Below are 22,096 nucleotides of genomic sequence, written 5' to 3' on the forward strand. Positions count from 1 at the left end.
GTCTTGGAAATATAGTCTCCTCTACGTTTCTTAAATCTGTTCTGTCATCCCCATTTCCATGAATTGCAGACATGAACTGATCTCCTTCCCTCATTAGCTAGCAGCAATCTAATTTTCCTTTGGTAATCAGGATCAATTTTCCAGCCATTTGAGTGACACCCTTTCCTCTGCTTGTTATTTAAGTAACCTGAGTAACTTAAAATGGTAGGAAGAAATATCAGCTTTCAAACAAACAGAACTAGGTCAGTGCTCATATTCTTCTCACTGGATGCTGGGACCTCTAAACCCTCTGAGTCCAATGATTATAAAATGGAAAGAAAACTTTCCTTAAGCAGATCATTATGTTTAAAAGTAAAAGGGCATAGGAAGGAATGAAGTACTGGTACATGCTATAATATGGATGAACTTTGAAAACATGATGCTAAATGAAAGGAACAAAGCTAGTGGAGGTAATGAAATTTCCAGTTGAGCTATTTCAAACTTAAAAGACGCTGTGAAAGTGCCACACTCAATATGCCAGCAAATTTGGAAAATGCAGCAGTGGCCACAGGACTGGAAAAGGTGTTTTTATTCCAATCCCAAAGAAAGGCAATGCCAAAGAATGTTCAAACTACTGCACAATTGTACTCATCTCATACGCTAGCAAAGTAATGCTGAAAATTTTCCAAGTTAGGCTTCAACAGTACATGAACCAAGAACTTCCAGATGTTCAAACTAGATTTAAAAAAGGCAGAAGAACCAAAGATCAAATTGCCAATATCTGCTGAATCATCAAAAAAGCAAGAGAGTTCCAGAAAAACATCTACTTCTGCTTCTCTGACTACACTTCCAAGCCAGGCTTCAGCAATACGTGAACCGAGGACTTCCAGATGTTCAATCTGGTTTTAGAAAAGGCAGAAAAACCAGAGATCAAATTGCCAATATCTGCTGGGTCATTTAAAAAGCAAGAGAGTTCCAGAAAAACATCTATTTCTGCTTTATTGACTACTTCAAAGCCTTTGACTGTGTGGATCACAATAAACTGTGGAAAATTCTGAAAGATGGGAATACCAGACCACCTGACCTGCCTCTTGAGAAACCTGTATGCAGGTCAGGAAGCAACAGTTAGAACTGGACATGGGACAACAGACTGGTTCCAAATAGGAAAAGGAGTACGTCAAGGCTGTACCTTGTCACCCTGCTTATTTAACTTATATGCAGGGTACATCATGAGAAACATTGGGCCGGAGGACGCACAAACTGGAATCAAGATTGCCGGGAGAAATATCAATAATCTCAGATATGCAGATGACACCACCCTTATGGCAGAGAGTGAAGAGGAACTAAAAAGCCTCTTGATGAAAGTGAAAGAGGAGAGTGAAAAAGTTGGCTTAAAGCTCAACATTCAGAAAACTAAGATCATGGCATCTTGTCCCATCACCTCATGGGAAATAGATGGGGAGACAGTGAAAACAGTGTCAGACTTCATTTTTTGGGGCTCCAAAATCACTGTGGATGGTGACTGCAGCCATGAAATTAAAAGACTCTTACTCCTTGGAAGGAAAGTTATGACCAACCTAGATACCATATTAAAAAGCAGAGACATTACTTTGCCAACAAAGGTTCATCTGGTCAAGGCTATGGTTTTTCCAGTAGTCATGTATGGATGTGACAGTTGGACTGTGAAGAAAGCTGAATGCCGAAAAATTGATGCTTTTGAACTGTGGTGTTGGAGAAGACTCTTGAGAGTCCCTTGGACTGCAAGGAGATCCAACCAGTCCATCCTAAAGGAGATCAGCCCTGGGTGTTAATTGGAAGGACAGATGCTGAAGCTGAAACTCCGATACTTTGGCCACCTCATGCAAAGAGTTGACTCATTGGAAAAGACCCTGATGCTGGGAGGGATTGGTAGGCAGGAGGAGAAGGGGACGACAGAGGATGAGATGGCTGGATGGCATCACTGACTTGATGGGCATGAGTTTAAGTAAACTCCCGGAGTTGGTGATGGACAGGGAGGCCTGGCGTGCTGTGATTCATGGGGTCGCAAAGAGTCGGACACGACTGAGCGACTGAACTGAAAGCTTTTAACTGTGTGGATCACAAAAGACTGTGGAAAACTCTTGAAGAGATGGGAATAGCAGACCACCTTACCTGCCTCCCAAGAAAACTGTATTCAGGTCAAGAAGCAACAGTTAGAGCTGGACATGGAACAGACTGGTTCAAAATTGGGAAAGAAGTACATCAAGGCTGTATATTGTGACACTACTTATTTAAATTATATGCAGAGTACATCATGAGCAATGCTGGGCTGGATGAAGCACAAGCTGGAATCAAGATTGCTGGGAGAAATATCAACAACCTCAGATACACAGGTGACACCACCTTTATTGCAGAAAGCAAAGAGGAACTGAAGAGCCCCTTGATGAAGGTGAAAGAGGAGAGTGAAAAACTGGTTTAAAAGTCAACATTCCAAAAACGATGGTCATGGCATCCAGTCCCATCACTTCATGGCAGATAAGATGAGGAAACAATGGAAACAGTGACAGACTTTATTTTCTTGTGCTCCGAAATCACTGCAGATAGTGACTGCAGCCATGAAATTCAAAGATATTTGCTCCTTAGAAGAAAAGCTATGACCAACCTAGACAGCATATTAAAAAGCAGAGACATTACTTTGCCAAAAAAGGTACAGATAGTCAAAGCTGTGGTTTTTCTAGTGATCATGTATGGATGTGAGATTTGGACCATAAAGAAGGCTGAGCACTGAAGAATTGATGCTTTTGCACTGTGGTGTTGGAGAAGACTCCTGAGAGTCCCTTGGACTGCAAGGAGATCAAACCAGTTAACTCTAAAGGAAATCAGTCCTGAATATTCATTGGAAGGACTGATGCTGAAGCTGAAGCTCCAGTACTTTGGCCACCTGATGTGAAGAACTGACTCATTGGAAAAGACCCTGATGCTGGGAAAGATTGAAGGCAGGAGGAGAAGGGGATGACAGAGGATAAGATAATTGGATGGCATCACTGGATGGCATCATGGCTCAAACTCATGTTGGACATGAGTTTGAGCAAGCTTTGGGAGTTGGTGATGGACAGGGAAGCCTGGTGTGCTGCAGTCCATGGGGTCACAAAGATTTGGAAATTACTGAGTGACTGAACTGAAATGAAAGGAACCAGATGCAAAAGGTCACCTATTACATGATTTCATTCATATGAAATATCCATAATAGGCAAACAAATCCACACAGAGAGAAAGTAGATTAGTGGTTACCTAGGACTGGGGGAGGAGGAATGGAAGTCACTGCTGAGGGTACAGGATTTATTTTAGAGATGATGACAGTATTCTGGAATTAGATAGTGGTTATGGTCACAAACTTTGTGAAAATACTGAACCACTGAATTTTACACTTTATATGTATTGTGAATTATATCTCAATTTTTAAAAAGCAAGGGGAAAAATCACTTCATGGAAAAAGATGGGGAAACAGTGGAAACAGTGGCTGACTTTATTTTTCTGGCCTCCAAATCACTGCAGATGGTGATTGCAGCCATGAAATTAAAAGATGCTTACTCCTAGGAAGGAAAGTTATGACCAACCTAGACAGCATATTGAGAAGCAGAGACATTACTTTGTCAACAAAGGTCTGTCTAGTCAAGGCTGTGGTTTTTCCAGTGGTCATGTATGGATGTGAGAGTTGGGCTATAGAGAAAACTGAGCACCAAAGAATTGATACTTTGGCTATGGTGCTGGAGAAGACTCTTGAGAGTCCGCTGGACTACAAGGAGATCCAACCAGTCCATCCTAAAGGAGATCAGTCCTGGGTGTTCATTTGTAGGACTGATGTTGAAGCTGAAACTCTAATACTTTGGCCACCTGATGTGAAGAGCTGACTCATTTGATGCTGGGAAAGATTGAGGGCAGGAGAAGAAGGGGATAACAGAGGATGAGATGTTTGAATGGCATCACTGACTCAATAGACATGGGTTTGGGTGAACTCCAGGAGTTGGTAATGGACAGGGAGCCCTGGCGTGCTGCAGTTCATGGTGTTGCAAAGAGGTAGACAGGACTGAACGATTGAACTGAACTGAAGGGGAGAAATGAATAGAACCTTTGTGAACTTCTATTCCTTGGCTCTTCGGTTCATGTATTTAGCTATGAGGGAGAGGTTGCCATGTATTTCCACTGGTTTAAGTCACAATTCATCTTGTATAACACTCCTGTGAGGTAATTTTCTTTTAGCTGATGTGGTCACTGAGCCATTCTACCATGTTGTCAAGCCAGATGCTTCTGGGTTGCTGGGGCTTGTGATAATGCTAATGAATTCTGTAAGTATAATTTCAATCTATTATATGTCCTTCTCTGCAAACAGATTCCTTGGTCTGAGGTGGTTTGAATGGAATATGAATGGCAATGAATAAGGCCTTCTGTTTAGTGCCAGTAGAAGCATTTTACACAGAAAAGGCAAATTCGTATCTGGAAAATGTTTCTATTCCCAAGAAGACAATATCTGCTCCTTGTATGATGGAAAGTGTCCAACACATCAGTTTGCCTCCAAATGGCTCACTGGTTCCTGGGAGAATGGTGTGTTCAACCAGGGGCTCAGCATGGCCTTTGCGTTTATCACACGGGGACTCAGAATAGGCAGAAGCCAGATCAACCTCAGTGAAGAAAAGCTTAAGCACAGCCTCCTTTCCTGTTGCCGCATCACTTCATAAATGTGCCTGTTAAGTAAGTACTAGGCAGCTGGAGAAAGAGGTTGACTGACATCCATAGAACAGAATGTACTGTCTATCTGATTACTGAGAGCTTTTCTGCCATAGATGTCCTCTGATGAACATTAATATGGGTGATGGATTTGTCATACATGCCCATTCTGACAGGTCCTCCACATAACTTTTCCCCTAGATTTCACCAATCTTCCAATTTTGTTTTTCCTAAGGTTCCATCCTGTAGGTCAACCTGTTCGTCACTGTCCATTAATTAACATTTTCAAAATAGAATACATAGTCATCCATTTCCAAAGTTAATAACCAAATACACTGGCTCTTCAGGCACTCTGGTACTTGCTTAATAGGTTTATCAAACCATATACTCTGGCATTTTGTACAGATTTCTGATAGTTATTGTTAGTTTTGATCTGTCTGGACTAGTCTGTAGATGCTACACAGGTAAGTGAAGCAGTACTTTCTGTCTCTGCTCCACATTTAATCCCAACCAAGAATCCTCTACAAGAGCAAATTCTTGGTTGGGATTGGCTGTGGGATATTGGAGTGTAAGTAACTAGAAATGATTTAGAGTATTGATTCTTCTCTGTTCGTGGTGGCAGGCTATGATGACTTTGGCTTCATTACTGTCTTTTAGTATCATCTCTGAGATGAGCTATAAAATACTTCTGTTGGAGTCAGCATACTGTACAAACCATATCTGGGTGTACCCAAATACTGTAGGGTACATCAGGACCCTACTTTCTTTCCTCACTCCTCATGAGGCCGTACATGCTGTCTGAGGGAAAGCTAGTACAGAAGGAGCGGTTATGACAGAATGCTGGGCTTCACGTTTATGTTTTAATTATGCCTTTAAGACCTGTGTGAGCTGGTAATGTACATACTATTTTCACTTAACAGTGAAATGCTGCTGCACTGGTTCAATTATAGAGCTTTGTGAATCAGATAACACTGTGTTCCTGGGCAGTTGAGTCTGCATAGTCAATTCGTGTCCTAAGAACAGGGCACAGTAACAACCTAGGAGAGTCTTCTCAAATGGAGAAAACATGCTAACAAAAGAGGACATAGTGCTGAGGATTTTGCTAGGATTCTCCTAAAAGATGCTTGTGAGAGGTTTCAGACAGCACTGAAACTCCTTGTACCAATGGGCTTGTGGGGCCACTAGAGCTGAGGAGCAGGGCAGGTTGCATCACAGCCTGGGCCTGCTGGGGAACTTTCTCTTATCTGAGGCTCCACAGAGATATGGAGTCCTGCGAGTTACTTGATAAACTGCTTCGGGTAACACATCCAGAGGCCCATCAAATACTATGCCTCTTTGTGGTAGTGTTACTGAGTCCAAGCTCAAATTGAGAGACAAGGTATTGGGGCAAGGAATAGCAATGGAGAAGATAGCAGGCGAGTATCCCAACCATCTTACATGAGTTAGAATTCAGACTTCTTTTATATTAATAAGAGAGGTTAGTTGTTGCAGACTTCTTGGTGTAGGTTATACCCCAGAGAAGATGTGATAATCCTTTATTCTTGCAGCTATCCACATAGGTCTTTTATATTGTTCCTGTAAGCCTCCGACAAGACAACTGTTATTCTGTTCTGCAACATTTTATCTCTATTTGAATGGAAAATATTATGCCTTTAAAGGTCAAGCCTGGGAGGCAGAGTCTTGAGAATGGGCTATCATGCACATTTCACGCTGTAGGCAACATTCTTTTAGACCAAGGTGCAGAGCCAGCATGACTAAGCACCAGCAACAGAATACAAAGGTTACAGCTAAAGAAACAGATCCAAATGGAGTCAGCTTTGTTTTTCTCTGGAAGTGGTACAATTTGCACCAGACTACTTCCAGACACTCAAAACATAATTAATGTACCCAGCCCTTGAATTTTTTACAAGGTTTATTTCATATCCTCTGGCATACGTGTACTTTCTTAAGTCTTTGGAGTGGGTAGCCATTCCCTTCTCCAGTGGATCTTCCCAACCCAGAGGCTGAAACTGGGTCTCCTCCATTGCAGGCAGATTCTTTACCATCTGAGCTACCAGAGGAATCCTTATTAAGTCTTATAGAATGGTCATTAGTTTCTATTTGTCAGGTCCAATTAGCATATCACCAAAGAAATGGACCAATGTTCTATAGGATGTCAATATGACAAATTCCACCCTATAACAGAAAGCAAAGTGCTTGAAGGCAGATGTGTAAGTTACAACCAGGAACATGTGCTGTTATGGGTCCACATCTTAGTGCTGCTGAAGCCGGTCCGTTGAGAAACCAAGTACTGCTCCTGGAGAGTTTCAGAACTCAGGTTTATTATGCCAGCAGGCCCTGAGAAGCTAACACTTCAGCTCTGTGCCCTGAACAAAGGAGTTACAGACATTTTATAGACAGTACATAACACCAGACTTTAGTGGGCAGTGCTGACTGTTAATCAGTTCAGTTCAGTTCAGTTCAGTTCAGTCGCTCAGTCGTGTCCGAATAGACCAGTTCAAACTAGGAGTTCCACTCAGGAGGGAACAGCAGTTAGGACACAGCAGAGGGGATGCCTGAACTTTACAGCATAAGCAGGATCCTGGCTAAGCAGGATTACAGGGGCTGGGTAATTGACAAGGGTGGGTGAGGCAAGTTTCTGTCTTCCCAAAACTATGTAACCTACATGACTTTGCAAGGAGCTAGCTGAGTTGCAGAAGCAGAATATGAGATCATTTCTAGCTGGGTACAAGTTTTTAAATTTTCCACTTCAATCTCCCCTCTTGATGACCCTTAAAGCTTATAAGGCATCAACCTCTTGATCTTCTTGGCTCAACGGCTGATAACTTTTCAGTGCTAGGAAGAGTGTGGTGGCTCTCCTGTTTGCAATGGCCTCAGCTAGGCTGGAAATTGTCCTCACGAATAATGGCAAGAAACAAGGAAAGAGGAGGAGGTTTGTTTTGAATCCTCCTAGATAAGAAAACCATCCCCCAGATAACTCTCTAAGATTCCATCCCTTCTGGTCTGGACTGGAACATGAGCTATGATAGTCATATTTCTGGTTATTTCTTCTATAACCTTGTCCTTATCATCTATCTGTAGGCCACAGTTACTAAGATTGAACTTTCCACACATGCCCCCTTCTGCAGTCAATAAGTAATCTAGGGTCAGGCAATTTTGATAAATAGCATCCTGGTTTGTTGCCACATCCTGGTTTGTTCTGCCAGTAAATTAAGAGCTTTGGCCATTTCATTAGTAATAATTTCAGTCACCACCTGGAGCCAGATAATTCTGTTAAGCATGTAAATTGGGGTTCAGTAATCCCAAAACCCATCTTCTGCCCATGTGGCTGGCCTGTAGTATTGGATTATGCATTCAGGAGGCCATTTGTCATCTTTCCAGTCTCCAATCTGTAGAGACCTGTGCTTTTTAGTGGGGCCTCTCTCTTTATAAACTGGGACTCCCAGTGATTCACCCTGGGCTAGGGGGAATAGGAAAAAGGAGAGATGGATAGTCCCCAGTATACATGACCCTGACCACCTGGCTGGCAAAACTGAATATGCATTAGTTCCACAAATCCAATATAATCTTTCTGGAGCAGGCCAATGTCCTTCAGTGGATAAGTCATCCCATTGGGTCTTTAAATCGGGGAAGCTTGCTAGAGGTTGAGGATTAGGCTCTGTATAACTTGGGCTTCCCCACCAACTAGAAGTATGAGTAGTTGTATTTGGCCAAGACAAATGAGGTTTTCTACCAGATCATTGAATGATGGGCCCCACCGTGTCAGACAGTTTGGGGTTTTTTGTTTGGTTTTTGCCAATTATGGAAGTCTTTAAATGCCAAATTCTGACCCTGGTTTTCTTGAATTCACCTGAATTGTTGAAGGGTCTTTGTGGATCTAATTCTTTAGTTCCCAGGGCCATATTAGTTCCTCCACACATAACAAGAAGTAACCATCAAAGTCTGGGCTATAGTCTCTGCTAGGGCCAGAAACAGAGTTTTAGTCTTGGCTGAAATAGGAGGGGGCCACTTTCCATCTCTTCATAAAAGGAATGGAAGCGCCTGTGTGTGGAAATCCGGAGTGGAACAGAAACGCTCTGAATATCATTACAGTCCTTGAGTCACTACCTCTCCCATTAATACAGATGTTGATTTGATGACCCTTTTTCCATTTTGGGTCTCTGAGGTTGAAAATAGTGAAATTGACTGGGCTACATGACCTCAGCTTACACGTGGGATCAACATTTCTCTTTTGGAGGAGTGCTACTTTGTCCTTATTCTCCCAAGTTGCTTGTATATTTTCCAAGGTTGTCCATCTGACACAGGCCCAGGCCCAACAGAAATACCAGGTATCTTCATAACACCCAGTGTTATGGCATGCCAGGTTACACATATATTTGTCATTGAATGCATATTCTTGTTCCCATGAGAAACCCCTGCAATTTAGAATTAGGGTTTTTGTCAGCAGCAGTGCATACATCAAAGTACACCAATGCCAGGTGTTCTAAATTTGTAATTTATGTTCAGTTAATCAGGAGCCTTCCTTCTAGGTGGCGAACTTCTAACCAATTTTCATTGAGGGGGAAACCAGGGGTCAAAACAAATATATTGGTCTTCTTGTTGACAAATAGAACAGGTTGTTTTGTTATGTACATAAGTTTCCTTTACCTCTCCTTGGCAAGAGAAGTGAGTATGGTAAAGCAAGGTCCAAGTGACCCCCTGACCTGATCTAGTCATGTGAATGCATAAAATGCATGTGGGGCCTGTTTTACTCTCTAATACACTACAGCTCAGCTAATACACTGCAGCTCAGCAGGATATGGGCTTCCCTGGTGACTCAGACTGTAAAGAGTCTGCCTGCAGTGCAGCGCGGGAGACCTGGGTTCAATCCCTGGGTTGGGAAGATCCCCTGGAGAAGAAAATGGCAACCCACTCCAGTATCCTTGCCTGGAAAATTCCCTGGACAGAGGAGCCTGGCAGGCTACAGTCCATGGGGTTGCAAAGAGTCAGACATGACTGACAGACTTCACTTTTACTTTCAGCAGGATATAAACTGCTATTATACAAAACATTTGATTCCACTTAACAATCTACCTCTAGGTAGACTGTAGTCAAGGCAACCTTTTGTATCTGACTCACAGAAAGCATCAAGGTCAGTGGAATAACCAGCCCCATTTCAGCAGGGTGTCATCGTAACCCTGACTCTCTGATGTCCCTAGTCAAAGAACAGAAGGTGGGGAGTGGGGTAGAGGGATGGGATATCTGACCAGGGAGTGATTACAACAGGCCCCTAATAGGGATGATACTCCCAACTACGACGAGATAGCAGACAGTTAATAGCAGCTTCTGACCCAAATTCCAGTCCTGGGGTGTGGTTGAAACTAGTTCTATAGCAAAGAGAACGGCAGTAATGCTGATCAGGGAAGGGTCCAGGGTGACAATGGAAGCCCACTCATATCCTGATAACTGGATCCTCAAGCTTCCACCATACATCGACCAGCCAGTTGACAGGATGTGGCTGGAGCAGGGCTGAAGAATCCTCAATCCCCATGCATTGACTAGTCAGCTCCCAGAGGGACTACAGCAGGGCTGTTGATTCTGGATCCAGACCTTGAATGGGTTCTTGGAGTCTCGAACAGCTTCCAGATGTCCTTATTGTGGGGAGCTGCTGCTGTCTTGACTCTGGTGTGGTGGAGCCAAGGGGTGACACCTGTAACTTTAACAGCAGTAGGGGTTGCCAGGATGACCATATGAGGGCCTGTCCAAACTGGTTGAAGTGGTTCCTTTTTCCAGTCTTTAACCCATACCTCATCTCCTGACTGATAGGGATGAATGCAATTGCAAAAAGGAATGGGATTCCTTTCTAAGGTTTCTCGGGTGATATGGCATAAGACTTCTCCCAGGGTCAGGAGATGTCAGGACATCTCCAGGTCATCTAGTTGCTGGTGGTCTCTCTTGAGCTTTCCTATCACTGGGGGTGGTCTCCCATATAAGATCTCAAAGGGAGAATAGCCTGAGGACCTCGGGGTGCATCAGGCTCAGAGTAAGGCTAGGGGTAGCATGTTGACCCAAGGTAACTGGATCTCCTAACAGATCATAGCTAATGTAGTCTTGAGGGTCCAATTCATGCGCTCAATTTGCCCAAAGCTTTGTGGCTCTTAAGCAATATGGAGCTTCCATTTGACTCCTAGTATCTTGGACAAGGTCTGGATTATCTCAGACACAAAGGTTGGCCCATTGTCAGACCCTATGAAGAGAGGGAGCCCATATCTCTGGATTATGTCTCTTAGTAGGGCCTTGGCCACCTGTCATGCCCATTCAGTGTATATGGGGTAGGTCTCAGCCCATCCCAAATAGGAGCAGACTACCACAAGTAAATACTTATAGCCCCTGTAGGGCTTGACTTCAGTAAAGTCCACTTCTAAATCTTTAAAGGGCAGTGTTCCAACTATCTGCACCCCTAGGCTGGGTCTTGGTCTTTGAGTGGCATTGTTTTGCACACAAGTCACACATCTAGCACTGATCTGGGCACACAGGGATGGGAACTTAGGAATGAAATAGTAATGACTCAGTAAACTTTTCAGCACCGTTTTCCCTAAGTGAGTTGTCTCATGGTGCTGTTTCACCAGTTGGACTGTATATTGCTGGGGACAAAGAGTCTTCGGTCTGGAAGCTTCTACCAGCCCTCTTTTCCTTTTGTTCCTCCCTCATCTAAAGCCCTTTGATCTTCTTCCTTGGTATATCTCAGGGACAGAGGTAATTCTGGTGCCAAGAGGACCTTAGAGATTGGTTTAGGGCCCACTGTGGGACTCGGTTGGGTTGCCACCTCCTTGGTTGCCTGGTTGGCCAACTGATTCCCTTTGCTTGGTTCCTCTTTGATGGCCTTTGCAATGGATGACTGCCCCTTGGGAAGGCTTCCAGACTGCCTCTAACAGCTGAAGGATTTCTTCTTTGTTTTTGATCTCCTTTCCCCTGCTGTTAATAGTCCCTTTTCTTTATAAATGGCTCCATGAACATGTAACGCAGCAAAGGTGTACCTTGAGACAGTGTAAATGTTACCTTGTTTTCCTTCAGTGTGCCTTAGCGCCTGGTTTGTGCCCACAGCTCAGCCCCTTGTGCCAACCATCCTTGTGGCAAGGCCTCAGCCTTTACTATCTCATCTGTTGTCATTATTGCATAGCCTGCCTTGCATTGTCCATCCTGGACGAAACTTCTTCCATCAGTAAATAGTTCCAGTACCGGGTTCTGGAGGGGAGTGTCCATCAGGTCTGGCCTGCTTGAAAAAATTTCATCTATGACCTCCTCGCAGTTATGATCGAGGGTTCCCACCTCTGTAGGTAAGTAGGTGGTGGGATTCAGCATCCACACAATCTCGAGGTGGACCTGTGGGTTTTCACAAAGCAGTCCCTGATAGTGAGTCATCTTGGTGTTGGTCAGTTACTTGTGCCCTTGGCTGTTCATCAGCACAGTGACAGAATGGGGAAATTTTGCATTTATATTTTGTCCCACCATGAGCTTATCTGCTTCTCTGACCAGGACCACAGTGGCAGCCGATGCCCAGAGCCATGGCAGCCATCCCATGGCCACACAGTCCAGTTGTTTGGACAGACACATGACCAGGTGCTGCCATGGTTCAGCTGTTTGTGTGAGGACCCCCAGTGCCATGAGATTTTTCTCATGCATGAAGAGGTTAAAGTCCTGTGTCACATCTGGCAGCCCTAATGCTGGAGCGCTGGTCGAGTCTCTTTATCTCCCTGAAGGCTTTTTCTTGTTCAGGCCCCCACTCTAGGGGGTCCTTACCAGATCCTGCTGTGGCTCATACAATGGTTAAGCAACTTCAGGAAAGCCTGGTATCTGACTCGGCAGAATCCAGCAGCCCTGAGGAACTCACAGACTTCTTTCTTGGTACTTGGCCCCGGGTATTGAACAGATGGTTTGTTTCCTCTCATGTCCCAGCACCTGATGCCCTCTCTCAATGACAGAGCCAAGGTACTTGACCTCCTGTTTGCAGATCTGAGCCTTTTTCCATGACACCTTGTACCCCATGATGGAGAGGAGAGCCAATAGAGCATACAATCTTAAACCATTGGCTTAGAGGAAAGCGCCCCCCACCCCCATCATGTTGACAAATATAATCTACCTTTCTGACCAGGAAGGAGAGCGGTGTGAATGGTAAGGGCCTTGTCTTAGGGCCTTATATCCTAGGCAGCACTAAAGTCACCACTCCTGGAAGGCCTAGTATTCCCAGATAGCAAGGTTACCTGCCTCCTTGAAGACAGCCTTGATTGCTAAATGCCTCAGGGGGTCGGAACTGAAAGGAGATGATCCCTTGTAATGGGATTCATAGAGGAATAACTTCAGGCTGGGCTCTGGAGAGGGTCTGGGGTGACTGACCATCTCAAGGGCACTGAGCAGGTGGAGAGAGCAGTATAGGTACTCCTTGCTTAGGTGAAGGGCCTGAAATCCTTGGGGAGTCAGGGGATTATGAAGGAAAAGGTGACAAAGGAAGGTAGCTTCGTAATAAGAATTCAAAAGTGTGCAGGAGCACGTCAGAGTGTGCCACTCCACACAGGCTGGCTCAGGGGATCAAGAGAGAGGGATACAAATCAGTCTGGCAAAAGGGGCAAGTTTTTCAAGGGAAACCTAATTTTTCAATACATTAGCTCAAAGAGGCAGCTGACAGGAGGGAGAGTGAGCTTTAAAATTTTAAGAAAATAATTTTGGTGGAGGGCCCTAGGGCAAAGGACTGTTTGGATATAACACAATTTTAAATAAAATCAGTAACCAATTGTTCCCCCTCCTCGTGTATCCCGCCCTGTGTTGGTGGTGTGAAGACAAACAAGGGTGGGTGCCCCCTCAAAAGATGAGATCATTCAGGTGCCCATCTGGCCACATCCGCGTGGGGGAACTTAGGGGTCTCTTAGCTTTGACGGGTCTGTATAAACCCCTGACCCAGATCTGACTCGCAGGGAGGGACTGGGTCCCCCAGAGACAGACACTGTGTTGAGCCATATGAGGTCATCATGAAACCACAGGTTAGGGCCCAGTTGGACTCCATAGCCACAAAGGCTGTGAAGCCATACAATCGCACTGGAACAAAGACGATCCAGGGCACTCACTCACACACACATTCAGGCCAGAGCTTATCAGAGTACCTCCTCTCCCTGGGAAGGTCCCTAACTGGTGGTCTTCCTACTGAAGACCATAGGAGGTGGTCAAGTTCCTCTTCCATCCGGAGACAGGACCTGACTGGGTTCTGTGCCCCGGGGTCTTACCTTATATGGCTATGTTCCTGGTCAGTTGGTCCATCCCTCCAGTAAGTCCAGTTGGGGCTCGGCCATCTGGAGAGTTGGAATCCTGGTCAGAAAAAGAACCCGGAAAATCGTCAGGTGGTGCGCCTCCTTATTTGTCTTGGAGTTCCACCCTCTGGCCTGGTCAAGCCACTGTTCTGGCAGCTCAAGGGGCCAGCATGATTGGAATCTCACTGATGCCTCCAGAAATGTTGCAGAAGTCGATCTGTGAAGAAACCAAGCACCGCACTCAGAGAATTGGAGAACTCAGGTTTATCATGCTGGGGGGCCCAGAGGAGTTAACACTTCTAGCTCTGAGCCCCGAACAAAGAAGTTAAAGAGTTTTTATAGACAGTGCATAACACCAGACTTTAGTGGGCAGTGCTGACTGTTGATAGGTCAGTTCAAACTAGGGTCTCTGCTCACTCTGGAACAATGGTTAGAACACAGCTGGGGTGGGGGGGTGGGGGAGTGGGGATGCCTGACCTATATACAAACATGGTTAAACAGGATTACAGGGGCTGAGTAACTGACAAGGGTGAGTGAGGTAAGTTCAGCTCCTAGCACTGTTGCAAGCTTCTGTCTTCCCCAAACTATGTAACCTACATGACTTTGCAAGGGGCTAGCTAAGTTGCAGAAGCAGAACAAGCATGAGGTTATTTTTAGCTGCGTGCAAGTTTTCAAATTTTCTTCTTCACTAGAAGTTGAAAAAATTAAGATCAGGAGGCAGGAGGGCTGCCTGGTCCTAGATAGGACCCACAAGGGACCTGGGACCCACAAGGGAACTAGATAAGTCATCTGACAGGCTTTGCCAGGTCTTAATCCTATCTGGCAAAAACCTGTGGGAATCCTAGTGACTGAGAGATCCACTTGTGGGAATTTCCCACCCATCTTATTAATTCTATACCATCTAGTAAGAAACATATAGCCAAATAGCCACATGAAGTTATTTAGGTTTAAATTAATTAAAATTAAATAAAATTTAATTTAATTAAAATTAAAGTTAAAAATTCAGTTCTTCAATAGACACATGTGCCTAGCAGCTACACTGTTAGCCAGATATAGAACTACTGGGTGGTGCTACTATGAAGTCAGAGTGGAAGTAGGCAATGATATCCCCCTACTTAACCAACAAAGATTCCCAAAGGCCTATCAAACCAACCCACACACTTATAGTCAATCAATCTGTGACAAAGGAGGCAAGAATATACAAAAGAGAAAAGACAATGTCTTCAGTAAGTGGTGTTGGGAAAACAGGACAGCTACTTGTTAAGGAATGAAATTAGAACATCCTCTAGCACCATACACAAAAATAAACTCAAAAATGAATCAGAGACTCAAATATAAGGCAAGAGACTATAACACTCTTAGAGAAAAACAGGCAGAAAACTCCTTGACATAAATCTCAGCATTGTCCTCTTTGATCCACTTCCTGGAGTAATGAAAATAAAAACAAAAATAAGCAAATGGGACCTAATTAAATTTAAAAGCTTCTGCACGGTAAGGAAGCCATAAACAAAATGAAAAGACAACCTATAGAATGGGAGAAAATATTTTCAAATGAAGTGACCAACAAGGGATTAACCTCCAAAATATGCAATCAGCTCATGCAGCTCTTCGTAAAAAGAAAAAAAACAAAAAAACAAACCCAAAACAAAAGAACAACTCAATCAAAAAATGGGCAGAAGATCTAAACAGATACTTCTCCAAAGAGGAAATACAGGTGGCCAAAAAGCACATGAAAAGATACTCAATATCACTGGTTATCAGATAAATGCAAATTATAACTAAAATGAGCTTAATCACCTCACACTGGTCAGAAGGGCTCTCAGCAAAAAGTCTATAAACAATAAATGCTAGTGACAGTGTGGAGAAAAGGTAACCCCCCTTACACTACTGGTGGGAATGTAAATTGTTACAGTCACTATGGAGAACAGATTGTAGGGTCCTTGAAAAAGTAAAGATAGAATTACCATATGATCTTGCAATTCCACTCCTGGGAATATACCTGAAGAAAATTCAAAAAGATCCATGCACCCCAATGTTCGTTGCAGCACTATTTACAATAGACAAGACATGGAAGCAACTTAAATGTCCATTGACAAAATAAAAGATAAAGAAGATGTGGCACCTATGTAAATGGACTATTACTCAGCTATAAAAAAGAAGAAAATAATGGCATTTGCAGCAACATAGATGGATGTAGAGATTTTCTTTTTTTTTTTTTTTTTGAGATTTTCATACTGAATGAAGTAAGTCAGATAAAGACAAATGATATCACTCATATGTGGAGTCTAATTTTAAAAAGCAGTAAATGAATTTATTTACAAAACAGAAACAGACTCAAAAGACTTTAAAAACAAACTAATGCTTACCCAAGGGGAAACTTGGTGGGGAGGGATAAATTAGGAACTTGGGCCTAAAATACACACACTCCTATATATAAAATAAATAACCAACAAGGACTACTGTACAGCACAGGAAACTCTACTCAATATTCTATAATAACTTGTATAGGAAAGAGTCTGAAAAAGAATGGATATATGGATATATATAACTGAATCATTTTGTACATCTGAAACTAACATAACATTGTAAATCAACTATACTCAATACAATTATTTTTTTCTAAAAGTTGAAAAAGCAGACATCCCTGGTGGTCCAGTGGTTAAGAATCCACCTGCCAATGCAGGGGACATGGGTTCAATCCCTGGTCTGGGAACTAGGATCCCTCATGCTGGGAAACTAAGCCGGTGCAACACAACTACTGAGCCCACACATTCTAGAGCCAATTCTTCACAAGAAGAGAAGCCACTACAATGAGAAGCCCACCCACTGCAACTAGAGAGTAGACTTCCCTCACTGCAACTGGAAAAAAGCCCACGTGCAGCAACAAGGGGCCTATGCATGGCAAGGAAGACCCAACAGAGCTTCGTTGTTGTTCAACCTCTAAGTTATTTCCGACTTTCTGCAACTTCATGGACTCTAGCATGCCAGGCTCCTCTGTCCACCACTGTCTCCCAGAAATTGCTCAAATTCATGTCCATTGAGTCAGTGATGCTGTCTAGTCATCTCATCTTCTGTCACCCCATTTTCCTTTTGTCTTCCATCTTTCCCAGCATCAGGATCTTTTCCAATGAGTTGACTCTTTGCATCAGGTGGCCAAGTATTGGAGTTTCAGCTTCAGCATCAGTCCTTCCAGTGAATATTCAGTGTTGATTCCCTTTAGGATTGACTTGTTTGATCACCTTGCTATCTAAGGGACTCTCAAGAGTCTTCTCCAGCACCGCAATTTGAAAGCATCAGTTCTTCAGTGCTCAACTTTCTTCATGGTCCCACTCTCACATCTGTACATGACTACTGGAAAAACCATAGCTTTGATGATAGGGACCTTTGTCAGCAAAATGATGTCTCTGCTTTTTCATATGCTGCCTAGGTTTGTCGTAGCTTTCCTTCCAAGGAGGAAGTGTTTTTCAATTTCCTGGTTGCAGTCACTGTCCACAGTGATTTTGGAGGACAATAAAGTAAATAAAATCTCACTGCTTCCACTTTTTCCACTTCTATTTGCCATGAAATGATGGGTCTGGATGACATGATCTTAGGTTTTTGAATGTTGAGGTTCAAGTCAGCTTTTTCACTCTCCTTTCACCCTCATCAGGAAGAGTCTTGCGAATAAACACCAGGACTAAACAGAGTAATGATATACAGTCTTGATGTACTCCATTCCCAATTTTGAATCAGTCTGTTGTTCCATGTCCAGTTCTAACTGTTGCTCCTTGACCTACCTACAGGTTTCTCAGGAGGCAGATAAGGTGGTTTGGTATTCCCATCTCTTCAAGAATTTTCCACAGTTTGTTGTGATCGACATAGTCCAGAGCTTTTGTGTAGTCAATATGTAGATGTTTTTCTAGAACCCCTTTGCTTTCTCCATGATCTAATGAATGTTGGCAATTTGGTCTCTGATTCCTTTGCCTCTTTGAAAACCAGCTTGTGCATCTGAAAGTTCTCAGTTCATGTACTACTGAAGCCTTGCTTGAAGGATTTTGAGCACAATCTTGCTGGCATGTGAAATGAGCACAATTGTATGGTAGTTTGAACTTTCTTTGACTTGCCCTTTTTTGGGATTGTAATGAAAACTGTCTTTTCCAGTTCTGTAGCCACTGCTAAGTTTTCCAAATATGCTGACATGTTGAGTGAGTTACAACATCATCTTTTAGGATTTGAAATAGCTCAGTTGGAATTACATCACCTCCACTAGCTTTGTCCATAGTAATGCGTCCTAAGGCCCATTTGACTCCATACCCCAGGATGTCTGGCTCTAGATGAATGACCTCACCATCATAATTATCCAAGTCATTAAGACCTTTTTTGTACAGTACTTCTGTGTATTCTTGCCACTTCTTAATCTCTTCTGCTTCTGTTAGGTCCTTACCATTACTGCCTTTTATCATGCCCATTCTTGAATGAAGTGTTCCCTTGATATCTCCAATTTTCTCAAAGAGATCTCTAGTCTTTCCCATTCTATTGTTCTCCTTGATTTCTTTGCACTGCTCACTTAAGGAGGATTTATCTCTTCTTGCTATTCACTGGAACTCTTCATTCAGTTGGGTATATCTTTCCCTTTCTCTCTTGCCTTTCACTTTTCTTCTTTCTTCAGCTATTTTAAAGCCTCCTCTGACAACCACTTTGCCTTCTTGCATTTATTTTTCTTTTGATCACTGCCTCCTGTACAATGTTACAATTAGACCTGATCCCTTGAATCTACTTGTTACCTCTACTATAATCATAAAGGATTTGATTCAGGTCATACATGAATGGCCTAATGGTTTTCCCTACTTTCTTCAACTTAGGACTGAATTTGGCAATAAGCAACTCATGATCTGAGCCATGCTTAGCTCCAGATTTTGTTTTACTGACTGTATAGAGCTTCTCCATCTTTGGCTGCAAAGATCATAGACAATCTGGTTTCAATATTGACCATCTGGTGATGTCCATGTGTAGAGTCATCTCTTGTGTCATTGCAAAAGGGTGTTTGTCATGACCAGCATGTTTTCTTGACAATATTCTGTTAGACTTTGCCCTGCTTCATTTTGTACCCCAAGGCCAAACTTGCCTGTTACTTCAGGTATCTCTTGACTTCCTACTTTTTGCATTCATGTGAGGAAAAGGACATCTTTTTTGTGTTAGTTCTAGAAGGTCTTGTAAAACCTGTCAACTTCAGCTTCTTCAGCAGCTGCTCCTCCCATGCCCCCAAAAAGTTTAAAGTAAAAGTCTGTCAAACCACATAGGAAATCTTTATACAGATTCTGCTGGTCATTTAGTCTTGGTTTTGGCTGTCAAGATCATGCCTGCTTGTAGTTGCTACACAGGTAAGTGAACCAGTGCTCTCTCTCTGCTTCAAATTTAATTACATCCAAGAATTTATTTTGCCCAAGGCTGTGGGATGTTGCAATCTAAGAAACTCCAGGGCTGTTTAAAAGAGGTATTTTCTTTCTAGTGATAGATATAATGATGTTGGTTGCAATTAGGATTCACTTTTTATTGGTCACATGACACCACATGTCATGGTATGTGTCTTAATATTTATTTTTTAATAATCCCACTTTTAAAAGTTTTCTGATCCACTAGGGCTTCACATAAGTGATACATGATGGATTCTTATACTTTTGGTTAGGTTTCATGTTCTTATCAATGTGATAGTTATTAATTAACATGTCAGTTCTTTCATCTATAGAGGAGGCATCAAGAAGAGTGAGGAGCTCTGGAGTCAAGTCAGAGAGCTGGATTTGAAACTTGGCCTCTATTACTCACTTAACACAAGTTATCTAACCTTTTTAAGCCCAAATATTCACTCTTTAATAGTCATTCACTTGTTCATAAAATAAATAGCTTTAAAAAAATAAACTAGGAATTGGGTAAATAATGGTGAGGAAAACAAGTGCTTTTTCTCTTTCACACTGGGGATAAAGATCCCTGCATCTCAAGGTGGTGTGTGCATTAAACGAGAAAATATGTGTAAAGTTTTGAACAATAAATTGGCATAGCACTTGACAAATCCTCAAAAAATGAGGATATTTCATGTACTTACAGATACTTGAGCACCTTTTATGTGCTAGCCTGTGCTGTCTAATTCAGTGGCCACAAGTCACATATGGCTATTAAGTATTTGAATTTCATACAATTAGGATGAGCTGTACATGGAAGATATATACACTAAAATTCAAAAGAAAAGAAAAAGAAAATATCTCATAATAATTTTTATATTAATTACATGTTGATAATACATTTTAAATATATTGAGTTAGATGAAATATATTGTTAATTTCACCAGTTTCTTTTTATTTTTTTTAACACAACAACTAGAAAACTTAACATTGTGTATGTAGTGCACATTTCATTTCTATTTGACAGCACTGTGCTAGACAATAGGCACTGTGAATACAAATATAACTAACTCAGGGTTCCTGCACTCAAGGAGCAGCTAGAAATTGAGAGTAATTGTAATATAATGCAATAAGCACTCTTATGGTTTTTCCAGTGGTCATGTATGGATGTGAGAGTTGGACTGTGAAGAAAGCTGAGCCCAAAGAATTGATGCTTTTAAAATATGTTGTTGGAGAAGATGCTTGAGAGTCCCTTGGACTGCAAGGAGATCCAACCAGTCCATCCTAAATGAGATCAGTCCTGGGTGTTCATTGGAAGGACTGATGCTGAAGCTGAAACTCCAATACTTTTGGCCATCTCATGCGAAGAGTTGACTCGTTGGAAAAGACCCTGATGCTGGGAGGGATTGGGGGCAGGAGGAGAAGGGGACGACAGAGGATGAGATGGCTGGATGGCACCACCAACTCCATGGACATGAGCTTGGGGAAACTCCGGGAGTTGGTGATGGACAGGGAGTCCTGCCATGCTGCGATTCATGGGGTTGCAAAGAGTCAGACACGACTGAGCGACTGAACTGACTGACTGACAGCAGTAGAAAACTCAGAAGGGTAATGTACAAAGAGAGAAACAGACAAAATGTCATGAAGCGCAGTGCAGAAAGAAGTCTAACTCTAAGAGAAAAATTGATTCTAAGGAAAGGAATTTCATGAGGTTCTTTGCAGATGATTTGAGTGATGCTAACAGAGTTTCCAAAGCCCCTTGAATACCAGTGGAATTTAGACATAGTAGCAATATCTCAAGTGCACACAGTTCTGCCCAACTGAAGCAATTCTATGGGACTGGATCATTGAAAGAGTTCCTGTGACTTTGAAGGATATACTTAGGTAATTTTTTAAAGCAAATATGTAGTACAGCAGAGATAAAAATGTGCAGGCAGCCAGAGAGAGCTGAGTCTTCTGGGCACAGCTCCCAGGGCCCTTTCTTAGTCTATGGACCATGAACCACCAAGACAGGAGCGAGATGTAGCAATCTCAGGGATGCAGAGGAACAGGTCTACCCAGGGGTCTTTTATCCTCTGCACTAGGTAACTAAAACGAGTCTATGCAGCTGGTTAACCAGGTGTATCACTGTCTATCCTTATCTTGGCCAAGGAGCCATACTTCCAGGCTTCCCTGAACTAAGCAGTTCAGTTCAGTTCAGTTCAGTCGCTCAGTTTTGTTCAACTTTTTGCGACACCATGAATCGCAGCATGCCAGGCCTCCCTGTCCATCACCAACTCCTGGAGTTCACCCAAACTCAAGTTCATCAAGCTGGTGATGCCATCCAGCCATCTCATCCTCTGTCGTCCCCTTCTCCTCCTGCCCCCAAGCCCTCTCAGCATCAGGGTCTTTTCCAATGAGTCAACTCTTCGCATGAGGTGGCCAAAGTATTGGAGTTTCAGCTTCAACATCAGTCCTTCCAATGAACATCTAGGACTGATCTCCTTTAGGATGGACTGGTTGGATCTCCTTGCAATCTAAGGGACTCTCAAGAGTCTTCTCCAACACCACAGTTCAAAAGCATCAATTTTTCAGTGCTCAGATTTCTTCACAGTCCAACTCTCACATCCATATATGACCACTGGAAAAACCATAGCCTTGACTAGATGAACCTTTGTTGGCAAAGTAATGTCTCTGCTTTTTAATATGGTATCTAGGTTGGTCATAACTTTCCTTCCAAGGAGTAAGTGTCTTTTAATTTCATGGCTGCAATCACCATCT

At 42.8% G+C, this 22,096-nt stretch overlaps 1 long non-coding RNA gene across 2 annotated transcripts in view; it reads right to left on the reverse strand.

Moving 5' to 3' along the window:
- LOC139030624 (uncharacterized) overlaps positions 1 to 22,096 on the reverse strand; it is a 49,161-nt gene that overhangs the window by 12,266 nt on the left and 14,799 nt on the right. For both annotated transcript variants that reach the window (XR_011483016.1, XR_011483015.1), the window contains exon 3: positions 13,938 to 14,178. This is a non-coding gene — a long non-coding RNA (uncharacterized lncRNA). The remainder of the gene's footprint in view (positions 1 to 13,937; positions 14,179 to 22,096) is intronic.

The sequence above is a fragment of the Odocoileus virginianus genome, chromosome 23 (genome assembly GCF_023699985.2).
Source record: "Odocoileus virginianus isolate 20LAN1187 ecotype Illinois chromosome 23, Ovbor_1.2, whole genome shotgun sequence".
NCBI classification, from domain to species: domain Eukaryota; kingdom Metazoa; phylum Chordata; class Mammalia; order Artiodactyla; family Cervidae; genus Odocoileus; species Odocoileus virginianus.